Raw genomic sequence first — 26,694 nt, 5'->3', positions numbered from 1 at the left:
TGCTCCCGTTTCCTCCTATACATATATGAGTCAGACTCTTGTGCTGTTATTTTATACTTTTCATCTTCCTTCTGCTTATCCTTATTTACATTGCGTGCGTCCCTGCTGAACCGTTCCAGTCTCCTTCTGCATCTACCTTTACGCCTCACTTGAATAGATCTACTCTGTACCGTACACATTTGCTTCTTGAAGATTGCCAATTTCTCCAATGTGGACTGCTCACTCATTAACTTTGCTCAATATAAAGCTCCCAACTCACTTCTCATTCCATCATGGTTTGCCTTTCCAAAATGCAACAGCCTTACACCACTCTCCTGATATTCACATCTCAACAGTAGAGTTGTGTGTAGAGTTGTGGTCACTGGACCTCAAATGCTCTCTGACCTCCACATCCTCCACCATATTGGGATCATTGGTCAAAACGAGGTCCAACACAGCATTCCTCCTCATGGGCTTTTGTACAAATTGGATTAAAAAGCAATCCTGGACTAGATCTAAATAATTTTAATCGACCCTGCCCTTTCCCTGTTCCTGGACCCAATCCATCCCAGGTATGTTAAAAGCCCCCATGATAAATACTTTTCCCTCATCACATGCCTTTCTGAATTCTTCTCCTATCCATCATTCCTGTCCTTCCCTCATACCAGAAGCCATATAAAAGCATCATACAAGAATCTAACTATTCTTACAATCTCTAATCTCTTTCCACACAGAAAACTCTCCATCAATTCCCTCCTTTAAGTCATACCTTTCTCTCGATACAATATGGTCTTTCACTCAATTTGCCACACCTCCTCCCTTTTCTCTTTTCTATCACACACATAAACCCTGCAGCCTTGAATTCCCGTCCTCCAGTTAGATTGCTCACTAAACCACGTCTCACTTACAGCAACGATGTCATACCCCTCGCAATCCATCTGAGCTTCCAGCTCTTCCATCTTTCCATTCAAGCTACTGGCATTTGTGTACAACACCTACACAACCTTTCTCACCTTCCATTACCATCCCCTATTGCCCCAACCCTCCAAACTCATCCTCAGTTTCTATAATAAACAAATTCCCAATTTCATTGTTAAATACCGCCATGATTCTCGCTGCCCCCCCCCCACTACCCCCAACCTCGTATTAAGCACACTTCCAGCCGACCGCATACACTCACTATGACCATCCAGGGATCCCCGCTTTATAGCAAACCCAACCCCCCCCCCCTTCCTACACCACACCTCCAAGTAAGTTAGTATAAGTACTGGTTCACATCCATCGTTCTATTATAGAAATCTTCACCGACTCCCACCCTTGGCGGAATCACTGAGAAAAATTACCCCACATCCCAAATCCTGAAAATGCTCCCCCCAAAATTTATTCCTTCTCTTCATAGGTTCAGAGTAGATTCTCCCAACATTGTTGCCCCCCCCACCTGCACCACCACCAATGTCCTAGCCCACAACCAAACAAAATGTTGTCCAACACTCCATCAATATCCCCTAACCCCACCCCAAAAATAACACAAACTCTATTTTTCACTCTACATCCCATACTCGACTCTAAATCACACACTCTTCTCGAGATCCTACACTTTACTCTTGATCGTACATTCTACTTTAGATCTCACACTTCACTCTAGATCCTACACATTGCTCTATAACCTATACTCTCCTACAGATTTCACACTCTACTCTTGATCATACATTCTACGTTAGATCTCACACTTCACTCTAAATCCTACACATTGCTCTAGAACCGATACTCTCCTACAGATTGCACACTCCACTCTTGATCGTACATTCTACTTTAGATCTCACACTTCACTCTAGATCCTACACATTGCTCTAGAACCTATACTCTCCAACAGATTTCACACTCTACTCTTGATCATACAATTTACTCTTGATTCTGCACTCTACTATGATAACAGTACATCAATGTAAGCTGCTACTCTAGCCAGGTTGCAAAGTTCTGCTCTGGACTTCCATGGGGAAGATAATGGCAAACCACCCAGCTTACTTATTTCCAGAAAACTGCCGAGACAAATATCTACTTCTCTGACGAGAGAACGAATGCTACCTTACCAGATAAGCTTGAAGACTCACAAAAAAGACCAAGCAGGTCGACCGTTTTGGATATGTTGCAGTCAGTTTTATCAGGTTGGTGTACCAAGCTGAGCACATAACTCATGATGCTGAGATGCCATGTTAAAATCCATATTAAAAATTCATCCATTGTCTGCCACTGTCCTTGTAATTCATGCACAAGCACACAGATATCTCATAATGTCCTCATAATGTGTGCAATGTATGAAAAACTTCCTTCACGAGCTCTAGATTGTTGTTAAAATGCCCTATATCTTTGCTAAAAACACATGTTTGTAAACATCCATACTGCAAATGAATCAGCCATGCAGCTTCCTGTCTTCCATAGAAGGATGACATCCAAAGTGATGCAGCAATCCCTGCTGACGCTTGTGGTTTTAATTAGATCTCATCCCGTTGCTATAAAAGTTATTTTTCGATACAACTTTTCTTTCCCTAAAGACCCTAAAAGACAAGTTACCAACCATATATAAGGGAATGTCCTGGTGTATAGGGATTCACACTTTACAATACTTTTCTCAACACTCTGACGCATATTTTTTGGACCCAGGATAGAACGAGTCTCATGGAGTCCCATGGTGTGACACCGTTCGCACGTACAGCTCTACTCTGGCGATGTGCGGCCCATTGCTTTACGATGCACATTAAACCGTCCTGAGTTTTATGTACAGGTGCCTCGCACATCCGAGCGGCTGAGATTTTCTCCCAGTTTTTTTTTTCATACTTTTATCACACCTGTCATGCGATGCAGACAGTTACTCACTGGGAGCTCAGATAGCACCACTTGCTCTTAGTAACGTTTCCTCATATGCGGGCACCAGGGACTCGAGGCAGAGTCGATTCTCCTGGTGCCGGAACTGCTCTGGGTCGCTCTCCCTTCAAATGGAGTTTCCCGTTACCATGTTGTGAGCTTTCCGGTGGATTATGGTTTTTAAAAATCGATGTCTCCCCTTCTCAACACACCGCCTCCCAAGGGAGTATATCATCACCTTGAAAGTACTTGATGCAGAAGTTGAGGAAGCTCATTTTTACTGCAATCTCGATCGAGCTATTGCACATGGAACATCTTCCATCAAATAACATCATGTGCATGCATGTCAGATTTTAGAGAAATCAGTTCACTTTTGGATGAAATACAAGGACATGAATAGGCAACACATCAATCAACACACTATGACTTTATGTGATTTAAATCTGTCATGGGATCCCAGCCGCATGAGATTATGGCACTCATAATGCAAGATCAAGCTCGTCGACAGTTTTATAAACAGAGAACAGGTGGTATTGGTCTAAAGATTGCCCTCAGTAGATGTATTCGAGGTTACTCCTTGCAGTGACAGTACTCCAGGTCACAAAGCATTCCACCAATAAGTACTCAATGCCCTTATATGCGATGGCCAATGATATCCACGGCCTTGACTCTTTGTTATTAAGTTAGGACATTTGGTGGAGATGCAACAAATCTTTGCAAGGAATTTGTTACATGTGTTCAGTTGGCGAAAAATTACGATAACTTATGATGTGCAAACACTTGTGTAATGATTGTGACGTATGAGTGCTCATTTATCCTGAGACAATATGGCATCATTTGTCTATTGCAAATGTGAAGCAACAAAGTAGAGGACACTTCAGGGGGCACCGCATATGTTTTACCTGCAGCATCACCCATGCGTGCAAGTCCTTCGTCTAAGATCGAACACCACGCCACCTGACCTCTCCATCATGTTTGCTTAAAAGCATCACTGCTGGCAATGGCGCATCTTCATTACCCTGAAAATAAGACGTTAAGTGGATGCATAACTGATGGTGCTTCAAACAATATGAGAATCTTTTGGGTATTGGTTTAGTTTTGGAGAAATCTCTTTATTAGGTATGCAATTATGGCAGAAACTTTGACCCTCCCCACCTCATATCTTATGTATGTACGTGTGTGTGTATAAATTAATAGAAATAAATATAAATATATATATATATATATATAAATAAATATATATATTTGAATAAGATCGGGGTGGTTGGGATGACACATTTTTAAAGAAGAAGAAGCAGTCGCTTCCACCCAAAAGTAAAACTAGATTGTCTCTGCTAATTTGAGCAATAAGCGAGAGCAGACCCGGTCTCAGGCGATGTTTCACCAGCTTCACAGCCAGCTTCCTTCGGCCAATAGCTTCCTTCAAAAATTCTATTGAAAAAAGAACATTTGAGGTTAAAATAAAATGGGTACCTCTTCATGCTTAGACAAACTGACCTCCAGATCCGGACACGAACTATGTGCGTAATACCGCGATCTACTATTGGGTGCTCGTCAAATGGCTTAAGCACTCAAGCAAGCACTCCAACAAAGCAGTCAATAAGGAACGGCTGGCTTGGCAAGTGATAGCAAGCTGATTGGGAATGGGACATAACCCACAAAAATCAAATAAACATCACAGATTTCTTAACATTTTCAGATTTCACTCCAGATTTCAACAATTATTTAGTCCATGTAATTCGATCCTCAAAACTCAAATTATATTTTGATTATATATTTGTATTAGTCTGTGAGAGTAGAACATGGAAAATTGTATCATGTAATGCATGAAATTGCTCTAAGCTCCTAATTTGAAAACTATAGCACTTACAAAAGTGATGTATGCCACGTTTCGTACCTATGAAGATCAAGCATTCCATGATATGAGTGAGGAAAGTGAAAAAAAAAAAACATTTTGAGGGCTTTATCGTTAATAAACTATTTCGGCCTGTTGCAACTCGAGGCATTGCTGAGCAAGTGAAACAAAATTGTGAATCAAGTCCACAGTGAGGTAACTGAGCATACCTTAATGCATCAGCAATGTGTCTGAGGATGCGCCTGATAAAGGATATAATTAAATAAGGCCATAAATTATCTTCAAAAGGGGTCGTTTAATTAACCCTAACACCCAATTTTCACTAATGCACTTACTTGGAGTCCCCTTAGCATGCATGCAAAGTTTCAGGCTACAGGGTTTAATGGTTTCGGAGTTATGGAGGAGACACTCACACACACACACACACACACACACACACACACACACACACACACACACACACACACACACACACACACACACACACACACACACACTGGCATTTATAATGATACCAGCAAATACAACCCATCGCTTCACTGACAAGAGTATGAAGGGGAGGGGGTGGAGAGAGAGAGAGAGGGAGGGAGAGAGAGAGAGGAGGGAAAGCGAGGAGTGGGTGAAGAAGGGGGAAGATAGGAAGGGGAGAAGAGCAAGGAAGGAAGGTGGAGGTGGTGAGAGTGATGCCTCATGAAACGAGAGAGACAGAAACAGACAAATAGGGCGACAGAGGTGTGGGAGAAGAGTGCTGCATTTTACTTGGAGGGAGGAGTGAGGGGGGGGGGGTACATAAAGGGAGAGAGAGAGAGAGAGGAGTGAGGGGGGGGTGGAGAAAAAAAATGAAAAGAGATAGGTGTGCAGTGGAGGTGGCATGCTTGGTGTTGGCATAATGATGAGGGTGGTGGGCTTGGGATCCTATGATCCTGAGTTCAAATCCCATTTTTCTGTTGAATTAATAACAGGTGTGGTTGACTCTGCCTGTCATCCTTCCGAGGACGGCAAAATGAGTGCCAGCTTGGAAACCCATCCAGGATTATGCTCCAGAGACAAGGGGTCTACTTCGGCAGCACCAATGCTCTGCACAAGAGTATGGTCTCAATGGATGGATGGATGGAGGTGGTGTTGGCAAAGAGAATAAGTGATATGTTATGCTTAATGACTGAACACAAAAAAAACGAGTGTCAGAACAGCTGTACACACAATGACACAACAGAATTTGTAAAGTAATCCACCAGCACATCTGCAAAAACTTTGATCTCCCAGTTCCAGAAAATTAGTGGGAACATGAACCACAAGCAATCACTGAAAACATGGAAGTACCTATCGCTCACATGCGACCTCATGATCCCATCGAGCGTGCACATCGAAAACAAAGCGTTGCGACCAGATATCAAACTTCGGAACAAAAAAAGGAGAGAAGAAGGCATATTGCTTATTGAGGTGTTAATACCGATGATTTTGGACCAAATGATGCAGAAATCAAGAAAATGACCAAACACCAAGACCTCAAGAATGAAGTGAGAAGATCCTGGAAGCTGAAGAATGCCAAAGTTGTATCAGTGATCGTTGGAGCTACGGGAATGATGACAAAGAACATCACAGAGATATTAAAAACCATCCCTGGGCATATTACTATAAATAAGCTACAGTTGGAACGTTTTCGGAGCTCAGAGACCATCCTGAAGAGAGCCCTCGGCACAAAACTTAGAGAACAGAAAACTTCACAGCTTGGTCCATGAATCGTGACCCCTTACTGAAATGAAGGTGAATGCTTTGAGTGCACCCTGGGAGGACTCCATTCCACATTCCACATTAGTATATAGTAGATACTAATCAATCACACACACACACACACACACACACACACACACACACACACACACACACACACACACACACACACACACACACACACACACACACACACGCAAATGTACACATGCATCAAGTAAGTAAAAAAGACAAACACAAAGATTTACCTTGAAACAGCATTCTTTGAAAGAGGATTAAAAGTGGGTAATTAGCGAAATTCAATTTAAAAATGTATCAAGCCACAGAACACAAAATGTCAATCTGTACTCTATGCCTTCACAGCCAGAACAAACATGGCGAACACCTGGTAGGATGGGCCTTATTGGTTTTTCATGTTTCGATGTAAAAGTGAGAGGTGGATAACAATAGATGGCACAAAAAGGTTAAACAAAGCGATGTCCTGTAAAAATAAAATTGCACATTTTCAGTGGATTAGACACCTCCCGAGGAACCCACCGTGGGACTCAACGAAGGCGGAAACGTCCGATGTGAGATTGAAATTGATATGAGATTGAAAGCACGGTTACTTTTTCCCGAAATGAATAATCAAGCAGCTTGGAGAGCACTCACCAAGTGGCTTAAGCAATCAAGCAAGCACTCCAACGAGACGGTTGATAAGAAACCGTGTCCTTGGCACGCAATTGGCAATCACCGAACCGTCATATTCAAAATACACCTCCCGGAGACGCCCAAAATGTCACATATGTCCGAATTGGACCAGTGAACACTTTTCTGGCTTTACTGCATCAATGGTTCAGCACCTAGACTGCATGGTCTTCCCAAGATCCACAAAGACAATGTCCCTCTGAGACCCATCGTGTCCTTCATCAAGGGACCATCTTAACGATTGTCGGGCTTTCTAGCACGTATCATTGGCAGACTGGTAGGAAAGACTGATAAAACGGTTAAGAATAGAGTTTAATTTGTCCAAAGGATAGGAGAGGTTAGAATCCTAGATGATGAGACAATGGTATCTTTTGATGTGGTTTCCCTTTTCACCAACATCCCAGTCGATCTAGAGGTGAGTGTCACACTCGACCGGTTGAAGCATTCAAACGATTGGAAAATGGCTTGTCAAAACGGAAAACTAACGGGTTGAAGACACTGCGAGCTCGTGGGAGATATATCTGAACAGCACGACCTTCATCTATGATGGTGCACACAACCGACAAATATTTGGCACAACTATGGGTTCACCGGTTTCTGCTGTTGTGGCTAATTTGGTGATGGAGGAACTCAAACAAAGGTTATTTGAATCTCATGAGAATTGGCTCCCACGTGACTGGAACAGATATGTGGATGACACTTCGTCATTGTGCACACAAACATGGTAGACCACCGACTGGGACAGCGTGCCTGGGTATTCCCCAGCATTAACTTCACAGTCAAAATTGAAAAAACAAAACAAATTTGCCTTTTTGGATGTGGAGGTTCACCGTAAGCCTGACGGCTCCCGAAAGACTTTGGTTTACAGGAAACCAACGCACACCAGCAGATTACTGGATTTTAACTCCTGTAACCCAATCTCCCACAAACGCAGTGAAACACGAACCTTAGCAGCTCGGGCATGGATGGCGTCATCATCCAAAGCTGAGGCAAAGAAATCAGATTAGTTAGAGGAGTCCTGCTCAAAAATGGGTTCAGCAAGGGGATACTCCCCACCTTGAAAGAACCAAAACGGACAGAACAGAAGGAGCCAGACACTTGGGCACTGTGTACTGCCATACTACCCAGGTCTTTCTGAAAGGATTGGCAGGATAGTACGTGGCTCATGGATTGGCATAGTCTACAAACCTCTACGCACCATCCGTCACGTCATTTCAAAACTAAAGGACCCAATACCAACTGGTGATAAATCTGGAGTAGTTTACCATTCATCATGTAAAGGCCCTGCCACACCTTGACGATTTAGCCAGCATATGCCGACGTATAAAAATTAGTCTAAAACGCTGGCACACGTCGAATACGTATGGGTAAGTTTTGTATACGTTAAGAGCAAGCTGGCATACATCGTAGTACACTGGCATACGTCGTAGTACGCCGAGCTGTTAGACAAATTTTCCATGCTTGACATTTTTTGACGTATGCCAGCGTATGACTCACACGTTCCGCATACGCTGGCCATAAGTTGTAGGCACATTACGCGATCGTTGACACACGTTACTTGTAAGTTACTCATAAGTCGAAACACGTCAAGGTAATGTTTAGCAGACCCGAAACTTATTTCTAACCTATGAGTAACGTGTTGTAGGCACATTACGCGATCGTTGACACATGTTACTTGTAAGTTACTCATAAGTCGAAACACGTCGAGGTAATGGTTAGCGTCAGTGTTCCAGACTCCATGGTTTTATTTTTTTGGTTTTCTTTTTCCTTCGGTATGACGGTGATGTTGACACTTCCATTTCTAGTGCGGTTATAATATAATATAATTAATAGGCTGCCGCTCAACGATTTAAATCATAAACGCACTAGAAATCGAAGTGTCAACATCACCATCAAGCCGAAGGAAAAAGAAAACCAAAAAAATAAAACAAAAATAAAAAACAGGGAGTCTGGAACACTGACGCTAACCATTACCTCGACGCGTTTCGACTTATGAGTAACTTACAAGTAACATGTGTCAACGATCGCGTAACGTGCCTACAACTTATGGCCAGCATATGTGGAACATGTGCATCATACGCTGGCATACGTCGAAAAATTTTCAACATGCTGAAAATTTGTCGACGTACTACAACGTATGCCAGCGTGCTCTTAACGTATACAAAACTTACCCATAACGTATTCGACGTGTGCCAGCGTATTCGGCAAATTTTTCATACGTCGGCATACGCTCGCTAAAATGTTAAGGTGTGACAGCGGCTTGACACTTCGATGTCTAGTGCGGTTATGATTTGAATCGTCGAGCCGCAGCCTAGTAATAGCCTACGCCACGTAATCGTCGGCGATACGCTGCCGCGCTATGCATAAGTTAGACTATCGTTGGGCATAGGTTGTGAACGCCGACAACACGCTAAGCATTCGTTGATATAAGTTATCGAAACGTTCTGTGTACGTTACTAATATGTAATGCATACGTCCAACTCGTTATGAATACGTCCAAAACTGGAAAAAAAAAACATCAATAGTTCAGCGTACGCCAGCATTTTACATACATTTTGACACCTTGCCATACGCTGGCTAAAACGTCAAGGTGTGACAGGGCCCTAAAGACTGTGACCAATTCTACATTGGTGAAACTGGAAGAAATTTAAAACAATGGTTAGATGAACATGATAGAGTAAGTAGGCTTGGAAAGGTGACCCAGTCAGCCATAACATGCCATTGCCTGCAATCTGGCCATAAATTTGACTTTGATAGGACCCGTGTCCTTGATACGACATCTAACAAACGACACAGGTTGATTATGGAAGCATGGCACATGAAGAGCCGGGAGGGTGGTCTAACTGGGGAGACGGTGGACATACACACCTCAGATACAAATGGCGAAAACTGGATGGTGCAAACGGCTGGATAAGGTGAGCAACAAACAACACTCAATCCCAAACACCACATCTGCATGTGCACAACACCCAATGAGAACCTCAACACTCGCACAAACATCACCTCATCAAGCCCACTTCAGACACGAAACGAGCTGTGTTCGTGCCCCGGAAACACAAAAACAACAGGTGCACACACGTACTCACCCACACACAAACACCACCAGATCATGTACAAGTAAAAACAAAAGAGAGCAGAGCACCCCTTCAATGATGTGATATGACGTTTGTTTTTGCTTTTGCAAAATAAAATAAAAAAGCACTTTTCCATTTGACCTCGAGCACGTGACCGGAAATAAGCGGTCATATCGAAATAAAAACCGGACACATGCTGAGGCCCAGGATCTATTGTGCCTGATGAAGCCAGCTGTGAAACTGGCGAAACGTTGTCTGAGACTGGGTCTGCTCTTGCTTTTTTTCCTCAAATTAGCGGAGTCGATCTACTTTTTTTTTTACTTTAGGTTGGAAGTGCCTTCTTCTTCTTTAACATATACCTATACATATGCATTCAATATATATATATATATATATATATATATATATATATATATATATATATATATATATTATATGTATACACACACACACACACACACACACACACACACACACACACACACACACACACACACACACACACACACACACACACACACACACACACACACACACACACACAGTGTGCAGTATGTGAATCAGAATGTCTCTCTGTGGGTCTGTTCCTTATGCACGGTCACATTGTTAAAGCTACAAACTCCATACTCTGGGAACTGATACAACTTTGTGAGGGAAGTAACATGGACTATGTGGCCACAGCCTCAGAGGCCGTTTTCAGGTTGCACATTGAGACCAAATTGAAAAATATAGCAGATTTTTGAAAACTGGATGACCAATTTGTCTCAAATTGAAAGGGGGGATTTTTTTGAGTGCAGCACACTTAAACTTTTTAACACAACACACAGAATCTTTTTAAAGTCCATGAAATAATTTAAATTGATGGATTAACTTAAACTTTTCCCATCACTGGGGACCAGTATTTTTTGCTAGTTCTCTCCCTATAAGAGTCCATTCGATCCCCTTTGCTTCCTCCTATCCACACCTCCCCAACTTCCATTTCTTTCTTCCCCCATTCTTCCCACACACCTCTTACCTTGCTTTCTCACTCCTATCATCCTCCCTTCTCTTCCTTTCTCAATTTAGCTCCTCCCATTCCCCCACCAAGTGTAAGCTCCCCTGTCATGTGTAAGTCTCATATGGCTTTACTTGAGCAAACGTCTGTCGATCTTTGTTGGTAAGCAATTTCCTGAAATTTAATGGAATACAGTCGCTCACTAATGCAGGCCAATCTTTCGAAGGGGTGACCATTGAAATTATTTGTTAATCAGGACCTTTTGGCACCTTTTTTTGTAAACGAATTGAGGCTCATGGAGGAACTAAACGACAAAGGGCATCCGGTTTACAAACTATCAAAGATGGACATACACAAAGAGGAAAGGAGGAATAACACACAAAGGAGTAACAATGGCTCATGACGAAAAGAATGGGGAAGAAACCGTGTGTCGTGCCTCGATGAATGCATGAGGTAGTGATGGATTGCACATTTGAAAGACTGAAGTGAGAAGTTTGAGACAATTGAGACAGGGAGACAATTCCACAATCAGGCGAACAAGAGGGTGAATAAATGAAAATAAGCTGCCAGAGAGGACTTTGGGAGAGTGAGCAGATGAGAGTTTCTTGAAGAATGCATGTGACCAGAGGTGGATTGGGGGAGAGCAGGGGTAGGACGGGGCAGGAGGTCGTGTACACCGGATGTAAGTATCCTCAAATCAAGCTTCTCTATTTCGCTTCACATCCCATGGGTCCAACAATCATCCATCATTCAAACTCATTCACCTGTTTAAGAACACATTATGAACATCATTGACGTGAATATCTGAATACCACAGCAACCAACTTTTACCATTCTTCACGTTTCACAAAATCACACTTTATATATAGTGCAATGAATTGGTGCTTTAATATAGTGATTGTGCAGTGAATAGAGATTCTTCATCTCAAGGTTCAATTTAAACTTGCCATTTTCAAAAGGAAGGCAAAAACACTTGATAACACCAAATACCATAAATCAGTGTGATTAAGCATGCTTTCAAAAGGGTATAAAAAACTAAAAATGCATCAGATATTCTGGGGATGATAGAAATACCGGATATTCAATGTAGAATGCTGTCATGTTTTATCATGCATCTTAATCACTAATACTGTGCCCCAGTGTGAAGCTGGCGTGCACACGTGAAGCCGCTTGATGTCCAGCTGAATGCTGCGATGTAGATAATTTCTGGCACTCTTAAATCAACTCCATTATTTTGAATTCCGATGCTGGCCAACATCACATTGTCGAGAAAGCAAGAGATTTCTGGATGTGGAAACCTCAGGAGAACGCTGGAGAATTGCGTGGTCAGTCGTAGATCACCCATGCACGCAAGTCTTTCGTCTGAGATCGAACACCGAGCTGCCCGACCTCTCTATCGATAAAGCAATGGCTGTTCATGAATGCTGCGGATGTCTTTTTCGTAGAGGGAAGATTAAAGATGATTCTAAATGTGACTCTGGTGCAATGAGCCACACGATGCAACATATTGTATATGATTGCCCTGTCAGGGTGTTCACTGCCAACACACAGCACATCCATTCATCATGTCCTGATGCAATTGAATGGTTATCTAACCCAGACATTAACTTTATAAGTGTTGCCATCCCAATGCAGTATGGAAGATGAAAATGAAGAATAATGCTTTTGAGAATTGTAATTCAAAATCGCTTTGGTAATATTTGCATATTCTGCAGCACATGCATAATCTTGCAGGGCGGGAAGGATATCCTAGATATATATATATATATATATATATATATATATATATATATATATATATATATATATATATATATATATATATATATATACATACATATATATACATGCACATATATATATATATATATATATATATATATATATATATATATATATATATATATATATATATATATATATATATACTCAACTCAAAGCTGACTTGGCTGGGATGAAATCTCAGCACACGTATAAACCATCACCCTGGTATTTAATGGAAGATAGAGACTTCAGGGTGCATGCTGTGCTTCACCTGGATGTTAAAATAGGTGCACCTACGAGTCCACTGGCATTAGTTCGTGGATATTAAGGATCCCACGATGTCTTTTGAGAAGAGTAGGTGAGTTATCGTCGGTACCGTGGAACAAACTCCACATTCCTGTGCTGACATTCATAGGACACTGCATCGGTGGCATGGTTATGCTCCCACAAATGATACAAACCTTCAATCAGGTGCTGCACAACAAATGATGATGATGATCTATGATAGAAACGTCACGTTGAAGCTGTGTTTGCTGATTTTATATCCCTACACTAGCACAACTGTACACTCGCCCTACACTCGCTGTACACACAACGACACAACAAAGTTTGTAAAGTAATCCACTGGCACATCTGCAAAAACTTTGATATTCCAGTTCCAGAAAATTGGTGGGAAAATGAACCAAAAGTAATCACTGAAAACAATGAAGTACCTACCGCTCACATATGACCTTATGATCTCATCGAGCATGAACATGGAAATCAAAGCATTATAACCAGACATCATAGTTAGGTACAAAAAAAGAGAAGGCATTGCTAATTGAGGTGTTAATACCAATGATTTTGGACCAAACGATACAGACATCAAGAAAATGACCAAATACCAAGACCTCAAGAATGAAGTGAAAAGATCCTGGAAGCTGAAGAATGCCAAAGTTGTACCAATAATGATGAGGAACCTCACAGAGATATTAAAAACCATCCCTGGGAATATCACGACAAACTAACTAGATTTGGAAGCTGTCCAGGGTTCAGCGACGATCTTGAAGAGAGCCATCGGAACAAAACTTTCAAAAGAGAAAACCACAGCTTGGTCCATGAATCGAGACCCCTTACCGAAATGAAGGTGGATACTTTGAGCCTGCACTGGGAGGACTCCATTCCACATTCTGAAACCCACATATGTAGATACCAATTGACGACACACACACACACACACACACACACACACACACACACACACACACACACACACACACACACACACACACACACACACACACACACAACGTTGCATTTATATAGACATTTCAGAGATATGTTCACAAACATTAATCGTAATAAACAGCTGAGTGTGATGGGTGGAAAAAAAATTTGGCTCGGTAAATTAGAAATCACATTAATACGATGAACGGCTTGAAAATCGGGTGTTATTTCGTAACTCACTCAGGGTGACGGAGCACGAACTTCTCGCTCAGGGTGAGGGAGCACATACCATTCGCTCAGGGTGACGGAGCACAAACCACTCGCTCAGGCTGATGGAACACAAACCACTCACTCAGGGTGACAGAGCACAAACCACTCACTCAGGATGACGGATCACAAACCACTCACTCAGGATGACGGAGCACAAACCACTCACTCAGGGTGACTGGGCACAAACCACTCACTCAGGATGACGGATCACAAACCACTCACTCAGGATGACGGATCACAAACCACTCACTCAGGGTGACGGAGCACAAACCACTCACTCAGAATGATGGATCACAAACCACTCACTCAGGATGACGGAGCACAAACCACTCACTCAGGGTGAGAGAGCACAAAGCACTCACTCAGGGTGACAGGGCACAAACCACTCGCTCTGGGTGATGGGGCACAAACCACTCACTCAGGGTGACAGAGCACAAACCACTCGCTCAGGATGACGGAGCACAAACCACTCGCTCAGGGTGATGGAACACAAACCACTCACTCAGGGGGACAGAGCACAAACCACTCGCTCTGGGTGATGGGGCACGAACCACTCGCCCTGAATGACGTGGCGGGCAAAAGCGTCCGCAGTGAGTGAACAATTTGCTCAGAAGGGCATCGCGCAGTACCACTATTGACTGTAAGAAGTTTGGCAAGTGGCTTAAGCACTCATGCAAGCACTCCAATTAAATGCTTGATAAGGAAGGGTTGGCCAGGCTTTCACTACATATCATAGAGAATCCCTTTAACTTTGATGCTGGCCTTCACCGCACATGCAGCAGTTAATGAAATAAAATAAATTCATTCAAATAATAACTTTATCCACAAAAGAGTTGCAGTTTAATGCAGAACAACCGTGGAGACATTGCAAAGTTCATTCGCCCGTGAAATAAACATTGGAGATAATCCGCCATCTTGCTTGCTTCTCTGTGCATGTGTCACGTGGTACATCGGTTCGAGGTCCACGCAAACATTATAACTTTGTTTTAAAACGTCCATTTTTCACCAGATTTGCTTTGATTCCTGTAGAGCACCTCCTAAAACCTCCAAAAATATCGACACAGATCTAGCAGACACTATGGACCAGCAGTCCCTCTGGGGGACAGGGCACGAGGTCAAGCAGTGAATGCATTAAATCGTACAACTCAATGAAGCTGGATAATTTTGTTATGTTCCTAAATTTTTTTGTTCACTCAATATAATTTTCCAAAGAGTAGAAAAAGATAAGTTTAATGCTTTGGAAATTTAACATTTTCTTGTGTATTTATGGAGAGGAAGGGAACATAATCTTGCTTGCTTAAAGTAAATAGGTATATCGGCTTAGTTATAATACTCGTTATTTCTTAAAATTATCAGATTTCACTCCAGATTTCGGCACATATTTGGTCCGGACGATATCCGATCCTCAAAACCGAAAGTAATATTTCAATGATATACTTTAATTAGTCCATAATCGTAGATCGTGGAAAATCATATCATATAATGCAAGGAATTCACTCCAAGGTCCTAATTTGAAAACTATAGTACTTAGAAAAGCGATGTACACAGCGATTTGGAGCTATGATGAACAGGCATTCAATAATATGAGTGAGTAACGTGAAAAAAAACCTTTATCACCAAGAAATAGTTGTGGTCTTTTCAAAAGTCAAGGCATGGTTGAGTAGGCCAAAAAACATGACAGCTTCAGATCCCAGCAAAGTTACCCAGGAAACGCCTTAAGACTCCAGAGAGTGAGGTGGCCGAGGATCGCCTGATGAAGGATATAATTGAATAAGGCCGTTCATTATCTTCAAAAGGGGTGTTTTGATTAACCCAAACATCCAATTTTCACTCCTTTACTTCCTTGGAGTTATCTTAGTATGCATGCAAAGTTTCAGGCTACTAGGTTTTATGGGTTTGGAGTTATGGAGGAGACACACTGACACACACACACACACACACACACACACACACACACACACACACACACACACACACCATTAACATTTATTTGTACAGATAGAGAAACCTGAACACATGAATCCCCATTGGCTGTAGCTCATTTGAGTTGATTTGACACAACATGATGTCACCAAGAAATAAAACAAACAGATGACATCACAATAACTTGGGACACTCATGTCACATTTAAATAACAAGGATGAGGTTTTAAATGACATGCAGAAATTTTCTTAAACTTCATGAAAAATTTTGAGAAATGAACCATAAATGCATAAAATATGTATCAACGATGATATTCATGGAAACTCCATTTCTTTTCTTGGTGAGATTGAGGGCCAGTAATTGGAAAAGTGAGGTGACCGAGGGTTTGAACTGATAGTGGGGCAGTAGTTCGGAAAACGGTTGGGTGAGGGATAATTAATGGGGTCAAAAAGATCATGGCTCTGGGTGAAGGGTCCCAAAAGGGTTGAGGTGTGCACAAAGCTTGGACTTTTGGGATGCACTACCTGCTTGAAGCCCTGGAGGGAAGAGTGGGATTGAACATCCTCGGGAATGTTCCACCAACAGGAGAAGTGCACAAAAGAGTTGAGGAGCCTGAGCGAATAGAGGGATCAAGACCAGAGAAGCGACAAAAGACAGAGGGGCTACCGGCTTGCCTGTGATGTGAGAACAACATACATCGTGCTTTGGCATCATCACAGGAGATTCAAATAATATTTAAAGCTTTGGATTCCACAAAATATAGGAGAGACATGTTAAGGCGCTGTCACACCTTGACGTTTTAGCCAGCAATGGCAACGTATAAAAATGTATGTAAAACGTTGGCGTACACTGAAATTTAGAGGTTTTTTTTTTAAAGTTTTGGTCGTATTCATAACGTGTTGGTCGTATGCATAACATATTAGTAAGGCCTAAGTCACATTTGCTCTACGGCGAGGATACGGCGGCCGGACGCCCTCTGAATTGACAGAAATGTGCGGCGGCCGCAGAGTTTCTGCGGTGGCCTCAGGGTGGCCCTACGCCATTTGGCTATATTTTACAGGCCATAAGGTCGCCGTGGAATTTTAACGCGGAGTTATAACTTTTTTCATTTCTACGTTCGCCGTAGCAATTCGACAAGCCGAAACAAAAAAACTGGTAAAAAAAAATAAGAAAATTAACCCATTCGTTACCATCCGTCTGGCCGCACGTTCACCTTAGGGCCCCCTGCGGTCACCTTGCAGGCACCTTGAGGCTACCTTGCGTCTGCCTTGAAAATTGACCTTAAGGTGACCCTTAAGGTCACCGTGCGACTTCAAATCAAAGACTGTACGGCAACCTCACGTTTTCGGTCTCCACAATTTCTAAGACCTAAGGCCTAAGTCACATTTGCTCTACGGCGAGGATACGGCGGCCGTACGCCCTCTCAATTGACAGAAACGTGCGGCGGCCACAGAGTTTCTGAGGTGGCCTCAGGGTGGCCCTACGCCGTATGGCTATATTTTACAGGCCGTAAGGTCGCCGTGGAATTTTAACGTGGAGTTATAACTTTTTTCATTTCTACGTTCGCCGTAGCAATTCGACAGGCTGAAAACAAAAAAACTGGTAAAAAATTTTTAAAGAATTAACCCATTCGTTACCGTCCGTCTGGACGCATGTTCGCCTTAGGGCCCCCTGCGGTCGCCTTGCGTCTGCTTTGAAAATTCTATGGCCGCTGCAGGAACGCCCTAAGGTCACCGTGCGACATCAAATCAAAGACCGTACGGCAACCCCACGTTTTCGGTCTGCACAATTCATAAATACCCCGTGCAGCTCCCCGAAAAATAAAAACATATGTGACTGCTACATTGTGTGACCGTGGAAATACTGTGGCCGCTTTATAATTGCTAGTGCCCGTACATTTTGCAGACCCTCCGGCCGCCGAGCCAAATGTGACAGGCCTTACCTTGTGTTTTCACCTTCATTTGTGATGTTTGTTTTTTTAATCATCTTGTTTTAATTAATAACAAAAAAGCAATCCGATCACGTGGTGTGACGGACTGTCGGGCAAGGATTGAATTTCATTGCAAAACCAGTTGTAATTTGGAATATCCATGATTACGTCAGCCCAATGCGTTTGATGAAAGTGATTGTGGTTCTGCGGGCATCATGTTTGATGAGCTGCCCTGGGGGCAGCGCTATCGCAGAGTGCGTGAGCGATCGAAACCCAGGCCGGAGCTCGAGCCTGTGTGGACCTTTGGATGTGGTGATTGTACAAGTTTACATACAATACACCACCACCGAAGGTCATTTACTGAGTTTATTTTATCTTAAACATGGGTAATTTCAGTTTAAACTGTCTTGAAAGTGGGTTTTCTTTGGGTCCACGAACGGATTAATTCACTCCATTATTTCTTATTGGGAAAATATTTTTGGAATCCAAACTTTTTGCAATCCGAACAGCCTCCTGGAACGAATTAAATTGGGATTCTGGGGGCATGATGGTATAGGCAAACACCTATACTCCGATCTCTAGCGGTAGCGCACGGTCGACGCAGACTGCCACGGAGGCCGTACGTAGGTGCACGGCGGGCGTAGGGGAACCGTGCGTCGACCCTGCGTTGCCCGCAGGTAGTCACACAGACCGCAAGGCCACCGTACGGCGACCGTGGAAATAGTGCGGCCGCCGTAATTTTTGGGGGGTTGGGAAAATTCATTTTTCATTGAAAAGAGCTTACCGCAGCCGCACGAATAACGCAAGCCCACCGTACGCCCTACGTACGGTCGATGTGGAACACATCTACGTCATAGCTTGGCTTATCGAATTGCTACGGCGAACGTAGAAATGAAAAAAAGTTATAACTCAGCGCTATAATTCCATGGCGACCCTACGGCCTGTAAAATATAGCCAAGGTGTAGGGCCTCCCTGAGGCCACCTCAGTTTCTCTGTGGCCGCCGCACGTTTCTGTCAATTCAGAGGGCGTACGGCCGCCGTGTCCTCGCCGTAGAGCAAATCTGACCTTGGCCTAACTTATACCAACGAATGCTTAGCCTGTTGTCGGCGTTCACAACCTATGCCCAACGATAGTTTAACTTAGTCATAGCGCGCTGCACGTATCGCCGACAAACTCGTGGCATTCTCTGTTAAAAAGCTGCCGCACGCCAATTTAAATCATAACCGCCTGAAAATTGGAAGTGTCAACATTACAGTCACACCTTGACGATTTAGCCAGCGTATGCCGACCTATGAAAAATGTGTGTAAAACGCTCGCACACGTCGAATACGGTATGGGTAAGTTGTGTATACGTTAAGAGCACGCTGAAAAACGAGGAAGTACGCTGGCATATTACGTGGTACGTCTGGTACGTCGTGAAATTTCAAGCATGCTGAAAATTTTAAGACGTACTCGATGTATGGCTCATAATTCCGCATACGCTGGCATAAGTTCTCTGCACGCTCCGCGATCGTTGACACACGTCGGACACACGTTACTTGTAAGTTACTCATAAGTCGAAACACGTCGAGGTAATGTTAAGCATACCCGAAACTTAATTTTTAACCTATGAGTAGCGTGCTTTGAACCTATGTGTAAGGTATCTCAAACGCACATTGTCGTATGTAGACGAATTTGATTGACGTCTTCCGGACGACCACAGAACTTACTTAACGTGTTTCTAACTTACAGCTACCGTATAATGGCGTATTGGCAGCGTTTAGGGGAATTGGTATATAAAAATGGGCTTCACAAGAGGAACCCGTCAGTGTTCCAGACTCCATGTTGAGTAGATGTCAATGTCAGTAGCATCAGTAGTAGTAGTTGTAGTTGTAGTAGTAGTAGGTCCATGTCAGGAGTAGTAGGTGAGCGTGATGGGGAGGGTGTGGGTGATGATGGATCCTCGTTGCGTCCACGGATAGGAGATTACTTTGCGCCATTGCTCGATGTTCTTTTCGGCTAATTTTCTTTATCATTCCCACGATGAACTATTTTTTTGTTTCAGTTTTAAAAGTATTCAAAACGACTTGGACAAGTGCATAATAAGAAGAAATGTACTAGTAATGAACACAGAACGCTTCGATAACTTATACATATGTTATACCAACGATTGATTAGCGTGTTTTAGGCGTCCACAACCTATGCCCAACGATAGTCTAACGTATGCATAGCGTGGCAGCGTATCGTCGACGATTACGTGAGGTTTTCTATTCTTAGGCTGCAACTTCACTTTTAATAAATGCCTGTCACTCGCCTATTGTTTTTGGACGCTGGTGCTCGGCAATTGAAATCGTTTCCATTGAACGAGTTAAATCGCTTCCACTGGACTATTGAAATGATTTAATAATAATGCTTGGTTATCCTTGGACCCACTCTGGCTAGCAGCTCGTCGAACATCGCTGGGGGCATTCGCAGGAAGTTGATGAAGGATGCATGGTTCTCGTTCCGGAGTTCCACCATGAGCTGGTCATATATGCTGTAATACAGTTTGCCATGGATGCTCGCTTTCCATCAACCATTCTTTTTTTCCAACTTCAGTGCCAACTCACCCCCCTCACCCCTCACTCTCACTCTCAAAGCAACCATCCCACTCTTCTCCCTCCAAGCCTCCCTCTCACCTCTTTCAAAAATTCCCCCCTCACCTTTCTCCCACCTTTCATCCCCCTCACTCTTCCTTCTCTAAGTTGCCCCCCCTCTCATCCACCAACCTGGCTCCCTCCACTGCCCTCTCACCTCCATCTCTTCACTCCACCTCCTCAAATCCTCAACTGCCATCTTCCTTGTCTCTTGTCCCCCCTCTCTCCCAGCACCACAGAGCCTTTTCTCCTCCTCATTTGGCCCCCTCCCCTCGCTATTCTGCAATACCCCACACTCCTTCAGCAACCCTCCTTACCTCCCCCTCGTCCCTCGTCCTACCCTCCCCCGCCCCTCCACCTCCTGCACCCAAAGCCTCCTCCCCTACCTCTTCATTAAAAGTGTGGACCTCAAATATCCGGGGCCTTCGCTCAAACCTTTCAGATCTTTCCATGCAGGTTGCCACTGACAAACCAGACATTATCTGCCTAACAGAAACTTTCCTCTCCCAAGACGTGTCTGACTCCCAAGTATCACTCCCTGGTTACTCCCTCTTACGGTATGACAGACCTGAGCCTCGTCCTGGTGGAGGTGTTGCTCTCTTCATCAAAGACTCTATTCCTCACTCTCCCTGCACTGCTCTCACTCCCCCACACCCCCAGGAATACCTCTGGCTTCGGCTTCCCCTCCACTCCCACCTCATGTTTATATGTGTACTGTACCGTCCACCGAACAGTGATGACTCCATCTACACCTCACTCTCCGAAAACATGGACCATCTTCTATCTTCTCATCCAAACTCTCTCTTCCTCTTATGTGGCGACTTCAATTGTCATCACGCCAGTTGGCTAGGTGTGGGTACCTCTCTCACCTGCCATGGGACATCAGCAAAAGCTTTCTGTGACTCATTGGGACTGACTCAATCGGTCAACTTCCCGACCCGGATCTCAACCAATGGTACTCCATCTCTTCTGGATCTGATTTTGACAAATTTCCCTGACAATATCTGCTGCTCTTCCTTCGCTCCAATTGGTTCTTCTGACCACGTCCTTGTTAAAGTGGACATCTCTCTGGCTGTCATCAGAGAACCACCTCACCGCCGTCGAGTCTGGCATTTCACTCAAGCCGACTGGCAGGGTCTCCAAGCAGCCATCAAACTTGCAGACTGGTCTCCTATCACTACTTTCTGAAACATCAACTCATCCTGGGAATTCTTTCAAAGAAACTTGCTCTCCCTCATGCACAGATTTATCCCCTCTCGTGTTCAGTTGTCTTACCCTTCCTCCCGCCCTTGGTTTACTGAAGCTTGTGGTGAGGCAGTTGTCCTGAAACAACTTGCCTTTGCCTCATGGAAAGCAAACCCAACTGAGGGCAATCTCAGGTCTTTCCACAAAGCTCGGAACAAGTGTGTATCTACCCTCAGGAGAGCCAGAAAACAACATCTTTCTCATCTCAAGTCTGAACTCTCAAACCTCTCTCTCCCTCCTCAAAATCCTGGTGGCGTTTAATCAAATCTGTTTCTGGTGTATGTTCCCCCTCCATCCCCTCCCTTACCTCAAATGGCCGCACTGCTGATTCCACACGTGATAAAGCTGAATGTCTAAACTCGGTGTTTGCAGCTAAATCTTGTGTCCCAAACCCATCACTATCTCTACCCACTTTACCCAGTCGCACCCAACTGTCCCTGGACTCTGTATCCTTTTCTCCTGACAAGGTGGAGAGCTTGCTTTCAAACCTCGAGTCAGATTCTGCAACCGGTCCAGACGGCATCAGCCCACATGTCCTCAAAGCCTGCTCTTCTGCTCTTGCTCACCCTCTCTCTGTTCTATTCACCCTCTCATTTTCCCAAGGTCATCTGCCATCTGCTTGGAAATCTGCTAACATCACTGCCCTGCATAAAAAAGGTGCAAAAACAGATCCCTGTAACTATAGACCAATCAGCCTTCTCCCAATCATCAGCAAGGTTATGGAATCCATCATCGCTTCAGACATGAAATCCTTCCTCTTCTCCAATGGCTTGATTTCCAATCATCAATTTGGTTTCAGACCAGGTCACTCTACCCTGGATATGCTGCTACTGCTCTCCCATCAATGGATGGAGGTCCTCAATGCCAGACAGGAAATCCGAGCCGTATCCCTGGACATATCACGTGCTTTTGACACAGTCTGGCACCCTGCCCTACTCACCAAACTCTCTTCCCATGGTATTCAAGGCCATCTCCACTCATGGCTCGCAGACTTCCTCTCCTGTCACAGTCAACGTGTGGCCCTAAATGGAGTTCTTTCATCCCCTCTTCCTGTGCAGGCTGGAGTTCCTCAAGGTAGCGTTCTGGGCCCTGTTCTTTTTATGGTTTTCATCAATGATCTCTCGGACTCTCTGGAAAATCCTCTATTTCTCTTTGCCGACGACTCCACCCTCTGCCGTACCATCTGTCATCCCTCAGACCGGCAAGCAGCAGCTTCTTCGCTCACTGCAGATCTGGATAAAATCACAAACTGGTCCAACACGTGGAACATGTCTTTCAATCCACACAAATCTCACACTCTCACTATGTCTCTTCGAAAGGACCGTTTACAAAACCCCCATCCACTTTCTCAACAATCCTCTGGAAGAAGTCTTTTCTTTCAAGCTTCTGGGTCTCACTATCTGCCATGACCTTTCCTGGGAAAGTCACATTTCCAACCTTGCCTCAAAAGCCAGTCGCCGACTGGGAATCCTCCGTCGTGCAAAGTCCTTCCTCGGCCCTCTTGAGCTCCTGACTACTTACAAAGCTTTTGTCCGTAGCCTGATGGAGTACTGCTCTCCCCTCTGGGCTGGTGCTCCTGCCTCCCACCTTTCTCGACTTCACGCTGTCGAAACCAGGGCTTTTAAGATCATTGGCATCTCCCGCAATGAAGCTGAGTCTTTGGGCCTCTCACTCAATCACCGCAGGTTGGTCGGTGGTCTTTCTGTCTTCTACCGACTCCTCTCCAGCCTTGCCCCCTGCTCTCTCTGCGATTTGTCCCAACCACATTTCCACAGGGCGCTCAAGGTCCGCCAACAACCCCCTTCTGGTAAAACTACCAAAATCACGAATCACTGCTCATCTTCACTCTTTCATTCCTCTTTTTCCCGCCTTTGGAATAAACTTCCTCACTGTATTCTTTCTCATTTTTCCCTCCAGGCTTTCAAAACAGCTGTTCACCATCACCTCTTATCTTCCCCCATCCAAATCCTCGATCTTTTCTACCCCCGATAATCCACCCAAGCCCACTTCCTTCAATTCTCCTGCTTTCCTTCCTGAAAGTCCCTGTAATGTCCATCTTCTCCTCGCCATGTTCCCCGTCCCATCCCCATCCCTCTCCCTTCCACAGTTCACCTGTGTCTGTTCCCCAATGTTTTGTCCCTTCCACTCCCACCCCTCTTGTCTCATGCCTCCTTGCTGTGAGTTGTGTGTTAGCTCTCATACGAGCCTCGACCAAGGTATACAAAAAAAAAAATAAAAAAAAAAATAAAAAAAAAATGGTGTCGCCTCCCGATCCATGGTCTCACCCAGTTCCTTCTCCTCCGTTCACGTCTTCTTCTCCCGGCTCTATTGGCACGCAACTGGTGCAGTGTCAACTCGATGAGGTCATGTTGATGTTGGAGGACAGGGAGGTATTGTCGTCTCAGCCTTGCCGTATCCTCCATCTCTCGGAATGACATGGACATGTACTCACCACGAAGTCTAAAAAAAGACGGGTTCCTCCTGCGAAGCCACTTTTTATATACCAATTCCCCTAATCGCTGCCAATACGCCATTATACGGTATCTGTAAGTTAGAAACGCGTTCATTAAGTTCTGTTGTCATCCTGAAGACGTCAAATCCGTCTACGTCTTTTTCAAGTAACATGTTGCGAAGTGTGAACAACGTTCGTGTAGCGTGCTTACAAAACGTTACTCATAGGTTAGAAATAAGTTTCGGGTACGCTAAACATTACCTCGACGTTTTTCGACTTTTGAGTAACTTACAAGTAACGTGTGTCGACGTGTGTTAACGATCGCATAACGTGCCTACAACTTATGGCGAGTGTAGCGGAACGTGTGAGTCATACGCCGACATACGTCGTAAAATTTCAAGCATGCAAAAATTTGAGGACAACTCAAAAGTACAACGTTTAAAGCCAGCGTACTACCACATATGGCAGTGCTTTTCAGCGTGGTCTTAACGTATACAAAACGTACTCATAACGTATTCGACGCGTGCCAGCGTTTTAGACAAAATTTTCATAAATCGGCATACGCTGGCTAAATCGTCAATGTGTGACAGCGGCTTTATCATGAGGTACCAGCCCATAAGGGAAACAGTAAACAGAAGGCTCGTCTATTGAGATACAGACAAAGGTCTTGGGGGTACTTCGTAGCTCTGAGTTTCTAAGGAAAGATCCTTGGAACGACAGAGGATGCCCAGTGTTCAACTCACTTTGGAGACCAGCTTTGTTATATGGTCTGTCCAAGAGAGGTCATAGTTGATTGTGAGGTTTAGAAGTTCAAAAGCCTCAATCTCTTGCCGTGACGAACAATGCGAATAGGTGTGTGGGTTCGGTTGACGATGGATGCTTCCGGAGTGACAGGGTGACACTTTGAGATTTTCCAGGATTAAAGGACATTCCATTTATCACACCAGCATATAATCAATTCCAGATCAGCAGAGAGTGACGCGGTTGCTGTGTGCTGTCAATGAGATGGGGGTACTGTATGACACAATGTTTCATATTTCCAAAAATGGAGAAGGTTTTCTAGAACATCCGATTGGTCGTTATGTGTATGAAGAACAAGACTTCCCAAGACACTTCTTTTGGACAATCCATCAAACGACTTAAGCATCAATCTGACACTTAACACATCGGAATCTTGTCGTTATTATCATTTGACAGAGTAAATCTTTAAAACCTGTAATTTAACTGGAATTAATCCTACAATTAGATACTACTATTACTACGACTACGACAACAGCCACTCACTTATTCCCACCTTGTGGGGTCGATCAAGTAAAGTCTTTCCCCCAAGCCTTTCACAAACTGGCTGGCTAGACATGACGTTCGACTGGAGCTAACTTGGGCAGGAATTTATATTTAATCAGGATGCTGACAATAACTCACCGACACTTCGTGAAGGACACTGTAAGATCATTAACATCCATGAACTATTAATGCTGGCAACCTGGACACCCGGCTTAACGTCCCAAAAAGGCCGGCACACCTGCCTGTGAAGTACCAATCCGACAGTTTATAGTTGCGTCGACAATGGAACACAGTCTGGACAGCCCAAAGGTAATTTGAGCTGCACCATCCCAGCAGACTGAACAGCTCAGGTAGCTCAAACGCCAATGATCGTTTTACCTGTACAGGTTTGTGGACCAAACATACATTCTTCCTCTTCTTTAATCCTTTAATGTGCAGCACATGGCTGATTTGTTCAGGGTGCTGGAGATAGCTCGCCTACTTTTTACGTGGGATCTTTCCCGTCCACCAACCACTTCCGACAGACAGGACGCTCAGTTTAACGTCCATCCGAGAAACCCTGCCTGCGGAAGACAGGGATGGCAGTTTAGAGCTGCGTCGGGACTCAAACCCAGGTTATATTAGACAGGTTAGAGGCAAATGTAACAGTGGCAAATCCAGGGGGGTTTCCTGGTTGCCCGGACCCCCCCCCCCAACAAAAAAATTACCATTACAGTGGAAAACCAAGGGGTTCCCTGGTCACCCAGAACTCCTTTTCCCATGAAAGTGTGCCACAAAAAGGCCAGAAACCTCCGAAAAACTGTATCAATAACAGTACCTAAT

The 26,694-nt window shown here is 44.0% G+C and overlaps 2 long non-coding RNA genes across 2 annotated transcripts in view; one reads left to right on the top strand and one right to left on the bottom strand.

The window, feature by feature from the left end:
- The window catches only part of LOC147032573 (uncharacterized), a 40,979-nt gene extending 37,035 nt beyond the window's left edge, over positions 1-3,944 (bottom strand). Inside the window, exon 1 of the long non-coding RNA XR_015052114.1 lies at positions 3,744-3,944. This is a non-coding gene — a long non-coding RNA (uncharacterized LOC147032573). The remainder of the gene's footprint in view (positions 1-3,743) is intronic.
- The window catches only part of LOC147032572 (uncharacterized), a 68,621-nt gene that overhangs the window by 21,620 nt on the left and 20,307 nt on the right, over positions 1-26,694 (top strand). The gene's annotated exons all lie outside the window — the stretch shown is intronic.

The sequence above is a fragment of the Eptatretus burgeri genome, chromosome 2, assembly GCF_056783735.1.
Source record: "Eptatretus burgeri isolate ZD-2024b chromosome 2, Ebu_testis_v1, whole genome shotgun sequence".
Classification (NCBI taxonomy): domain Eukaryota; kingdom Metazoa; phylum Chordata; class Myxini; order Myxiniformes; family Myxinidae; genus Eptatretus; species Eptatretus burgeri.
Note: the sequence above shows the minus strand (reverse complement) of the source record. Positions and strands in the feature narration are given on the sequence as shown.